This window comes from Puma concolor, chromosome D2 (genome assembly GCF_028749965.1).
Source record: "Puma concolor isolate L17-30 chromosome D2, mPumCon1.1.hap2, whole genome shotgun sequence".
Taxonomy (NCBI): Eukaryota; Metazoa; Chordata; class Mammalia; order Carnivora; family Felidae; genus Puma; species Puma concolor.
In genome coordinates this window covers 26514777-26520366 of record NC_141677.1, presented here as the reverse complement: position 1 = coordinate 26520366, position 5590 = coordinate 26514777, and the positions used below count along the sequence as shown (strand labels likewise).

Here is a 5590-nt window from a genome sequence, read left to right as displayed (position 1 = left end):
GTGGAAATGCTCCCACCACGAATAATTTTAGAAGTCACTGAGTACAGAATTGGGACGACAAATGCACTGTATATTATGTATATTATTTTAATTATAATTATAATTATGTAAATTACATATATCATAAATTCTATTTATATATAAATGTATATGATTTAATACATGTAACCTACACATACATTACACTACATATACTCACGTATATATTATACATGTATATGTGCATCTATACATGTATTATATGTATAATCTATACATGTGTTAAGTGAGATAAAGCAAATATGGAAATACACTAATAGAGATTATAAAGGGATTCATGATAATGAAGCAGAGAAAAAGAGGGAGATTAAGGCAAAAGAGCACGATTTAAGAATTACAGAAATCAGTGACTCATTGAAAAGGAACAACATAGGAGTCTCGTGATAATTCTTTGTATTACACGTGAAACTTTTCTGTAAATTTAAAATTGTACCAAAAAAGTAAAGTTCAAAACCTATAGATTGTTACAAAAAAATGTTTCTCCAGGTTATTGGGATGATGGCAGTGTTTTAGGGAAGCATTAAACACTGATTACAACCTACAGGAAGCACATTTTGATGCTAAGCTTTGGAGACATTGAGAAAATTACTTAAAGTCAGTAATATTTCATCTTATGTGGGGGGTTAAATGTTAAAATCAATGAATATGTTGTGGCTTTAAAAACACTCTTGGGATGCCTTAAGTCTTCCGTTAAGACAGTACAGTACTGGCCTTCACTGAGTCAAGCCCAGCCAGTATTTGCTTCTTTAATAGAACCCCAGATGGAGAAGTTTAAGGACCACATTTTAATTTAAAAAAACAAACACTTCCGGGGTACCTGGGTGGCTCAGTCAGTTAAGCGTCTGACTTCGGCTCAGGTCATGATCTCACGGTTTGTGAGTTCAGGCCCCGCGCTCAGGTCTGTGCTGACAGCTCAGAGCCTGGAGCCTGCTTCGGATTCTGTCTCCCTCTCTCTCTATCCCTCCCCGACCAGTGCTCTGTCTCTCTGTCTCTCAAAAATAAATAAATGTAAAAAAAAAAAAAATTTTTTTAAAACAAACACTTCCTAACCCTCTGAATACTGGGACCACACTTAGCACTGAGAGATACTCACAACATAAGAGATGACTGGGCACATAGCCAACTAAAGAGATAACACATTCATTGCTCCCATACTCCCAGGCATATGCTTATGGAGAAGAATGGAACACGAACACAATTCAAATTCCTCTCTCTCTTTTTCTCTCTCCCTCCCTCCCTCCTTCCACTCCTTCTCTCCCTCCCTACCTCTCTTGTTCTCCCCCACCTGGCAATTATAAGTTTCAGAGCCAGAATTATTTGAACCCCTCTACCAAGGGTTATTCTCTTTTCCCACCTCACATCTGTCTCTAGAGGATGCCAGAATGGAGGACCACTTTCAGGAGACCCTACATTCAAAGGCTAAAGAGGAAGAGATAGCAACACCAGACAAAGATGGGAGGAGACTGAGATTCGTCCAACTTCCGGGAGCTAAGAGAGCAGAAGTTGTTACTGAACAGTACCAACCGGTGTAAGAAAAGTCTGGAAAGGGAAGACTGGAAAAGATCAGAAGACTGAGCCACTAGGTGATCACGTGGCCCATCAAAAACGAGATGTCAATAGAGTAATAAGAGCAAAAGCCAGTGGAGAGCAAAGGAAATAGGGTGGCGCAGTTCAGAGGCCTAACAGATTCTGTGTGTTTGTTTCCCAGACCTTTCCCCTTATTCCTCTGAGTTCACCGTGCACATCACAAAAAATGTGCTGCAATGGTCTCTTCACCAGGGTAGCGGTGCCCCTAAGACGTTCTTTAAGTTATTTGGGTCCATTTGCGGTGTGAAGCTTTGCTCATGTGACTTGTGACTTTGGGGGGAAATAGGACTTGAGGGAAAGCCAGCTAGTCTGTGCAAACCAGTTTTTATTCGCAGAATGGGAAGTATAAGGCTCATGGGGAGCTTACTGTAGCGTCTCACGGGATCAGGGCAGAGCCCTCAGGACTGACTTGGCCCATCAGATAACATCTAAGGAGCACATTTCTCCCCCACTTTGTGGGATTTCCTCCCACAACACACGACACTCCTACTTGTTGTCATGGGCTGGTTCTTCTACATTCAGCAGAGAGCAGTTCCAAAAGTGGGACATTGTCCGCACACGGTGTGCAGCCTTCAGTCTCCCACAGTGTGCCCCCTGTGACGCACTGTAACAAATAAACTCATTATCAGCTTGGTAAAAGCCACCCCTCCCCCCCAACCCCATATTTCTATAATTATGAACATTTCATTAGTAAATTACCGGTTAGCTCGCTTAAGTCAGAAGCACTGTCAAGAGAGCATTTGTTGCCCTAGCTTTAAATCGCTCAAATAAGCAAACAAACAAGAAAACAGCAATATCTTTAGTAAAGATCACAATAATATGATAGAATATATACACTTCTGCTTTGGTAACTAAAGCTGATGTTTTTAAAGAAGTAACAATGGTCAGGGGGCGCCTGAGTGGCTCAGACATTTAAGCGCCCGACTCTTGATTTCCGCTCAGGTCATGACCTCACGGTTCACGGGATCCAGCCCCGTGTTGGGCTTTGCACTGACAGCATGGAGCCCACTTGGATTCTCCCCCTCTCTCTCTGCCCCTCCCATGCTCATGTTCTCTCTCTCTCTCTCTCCAAATAAATAAATAAATTTTTAAAAATAGAAGTAACAATGGTCACTTGTAGAAAAATCCTGTGTCCCTCTAAAAGACTACAGATAGCCCGTTCCCCACCCATCTGACAATCACCATGCTCATGATTTTTCTCTTCACTACTCTGTGCCTCACCACTCTGCTGCAATTCTTTAAATAGAAAACGTCCTTCTCATTGCAGACAGTGTGACCAGATTTTTGGTTCAAGAAAATAACATCAAAATATTTGGATGCAGGCAAGCTGACTACCACACACCAGAAAACTGTAAACTGTCAATCAATTTTGCTCTTGCTGAAATTTTTTCGCAAACCTGCGTTTTATTGAAATTCAGAATATTCTTATCAAAACACTATCCAGTATAATAATTAAATGTTGACACCATTTTCCAAAGTGGCTTGTGCATTAGCGCCTTTCTCCCACTCTCCCTCTCTCTCTCTCCCCTGAGCATCTTTCTGGAAATATTATTAAGTATAATATTTGAATAAATGGTCGTGCAATTCTGGCAATATAGGAGCTCTGCTTGGTCATGCTAATCTTTCTTCCTTTTCTCTCTGGCAATATATTTGGGTTTTGTTCTAGTTTCCTAGGACTGCCATAATAAAGTACCACAAAGTGGTATATAAATAGAAAAAAAAGTGGTTTTATATAAAAATTTTTTATCTTACCATTCTGGGCACTGGAAGTCCAAAATTAAGGTGTTGTCTGGGCCATTCTCACTGAAAGGCTCTAGTGGAGAACCTGTTCCGTGTCTGCCCCAGGTTCTGATGTCACCTGTCATCCTCGGCTTATAGCTGCGCAACTCCAATTTCTGCCATCTCCTTATAGAGTTCTCCCTGTGTGTCTCTCTCTGTGTCCAGATTTCCCTCTTCTCATGAGGACCCATTGTGCAGCCACACCCCAGCAGACTCGAAGCCTAGGCTGGGTGATGGTTCAGTGAGGCCAAAGAAAAGATGTAGAGATAGCAATCAAGGCACAGGTTTATTGGGGGAACTTACATACAGAGAGTCCAGGAGCGGCCGACTGGACAAAGCATCGAGTCGTGAGACTAACATGCAGCAGGTTTCTACATCATAGCCACTCAGCCTAGTGACTATCAGTGGCCTTCCCCCCTTGAACGGCCACAATTTCCAAGAAGACCAAGGCCTGCCACCTGAACACTCTTCATTACAAGGGAGATGCTCCAGGGTCAGCCACCCCCTGAGCTCCTAACCTTGAACACTGACCAGCATGTTCTTCTGCACATTCTGCTTGATGGGAGGGGGGACAGGATTGCTACATTCTCAAGGCAGTGATTTAACAAGCACATTCAGGATGTGCTTGCACAAACTAGCTACCCAGCGTGTACCACACGGCTACATCAGGTACCTAATGACCTTATCTCAACTTGATTCACATGCAAACACCCTATTTCCAAATAAGGTAACATGTGCAGGTGCTGCAAATTAGGACTTCGACATGTCTTTTTTTGGAGGGGACACAGGTCAACCTAGAACAGATCATCATCACAATACAGTTAATAACCCTCGTTAGAATGGTCACATCAATACTGCCCAGTTGAAACTTCAAACTACTAGCTAGTGGATCACCTTTTTCTTTTTTTTTTTTTTTTTTATTCTACATAGTGTCCCAGGATGGTGGACATCATGTGGTATTCAGCCACTACGTAAGTATCTCAGCTATGTGGAGTTCAGCACCCGACATCTGGAAACATCTAGCGTTTAATTCTATTACTTCCATTAATTCCATCTTTTGGTCACCGTGTAGTCCTAATCTGTTTCACTTTGTAATACTTATAAGGACTCAAAGGATTTTTCGGAGAGGGAAGATGGCGGCGTAGGAGGACGCTGGGCTCACCGCGCGTCCTGCTGATCACTTAGATTCCACCTACACCTGCCTAAATAACCCAGAAAACCACCAGAGGATTAGCAGAACGGAGTCGCCGGAGCCAAGCGCAGACGAGAGGCCCACGGAAGAGGGTAGGAAGGGCGGCGAGGCGGTGCGCGCTCCACGGACTGGCGGGAGGGAGCCGGGGCGGAGGGGCGGCTCGCCGGCCAAGCAGAGCCCCCGAGTCTGGCTTGCAAAAAGCGGAGGGGCCTGACGGACTGTGTTCCGACAGCAAGCGCGACTTAGCTTCTGGGAGGTCATAAGTTAACAGCTCTGCTCAGAAAGCGGGAAGGCTGGAGGACAAAGGGAAGGAGAGCTGCTGAGCCCCCGGACGACAGAGCTCAGTTTGGTGGGGAACAAAGGCGCTCGCCAGCGCCATCTCCCCCGCCCATCCCCCAGCCAAAATCCCAAAGAGAACCAGTTCCTGCCAGGGAACTTGCTCGCTCCGCGCGCAAACACCCAACTCTGCGCTTCTGCGGAGCCAAACCTCCGGCAGCGGATCTGACTCCCTCCTGCTGCCACAGGGCCCCTCCTGAAGAGGATCACCTAAGGAGAAGCAAGCTAAGCCTGCCCCTCCTGCCCCTGTGCACCTTGCCTACCCACCCCAGCTAAGACGCCAGATCCCCAGCATCACAAGCCTGGCAGTCTGCAAGTAGCCCAGACAGGCCACCCCACCCCACAGTGAATCCCGCCCATAGGAGAGGGGAAGAGAAGGCACGCACCAGTCTGACTGTGGACACAGCGGTGGGCTGGGGGCAGACATCAGGTCTGACTGCGGCTCCGCCCACCAACTCCAGTTATACACCACAGCACAGGGGAAGTGCCCTGCAGGTCCTCACCATGCCAGGGACTATCCAAAATGACCAAGCGGAAGAATTCCCCTCAGAAGAATCTCCAGGAAATAACAACAGCTAATGAGCTGATCAAAAAGGATTTAAATAATATAACAGAAAGTGAATTTAGAATAATAGTCATAAAATTAATCGCTGGGCT

At 45.2% G+C, this 5590-nt stretch overlaps 1 long non-coding RNA gene across 1 annotated transcript; it reads right to left on the bottom strand.

Moving 5' to 3' along the window:
- Positions 1-1934: 1934 nt before the first annotated feature.
- On the bottom strand, positions 1935-3870 carry LOC147575959 (uncharacterized). Its single transcript, XR_015241988.1, has 2 exons — positions 3379-3870; positions 1935-2230 (listed from the first exon to the last, which is right to left on the bottom strand). It is a non-coding gene; the product is annotated as an uncharacterized LOC147575959 (long non-coding RNA).
- Between the last annotated feature and the right edge of the window lie 1720 nt (positions 3871-5590).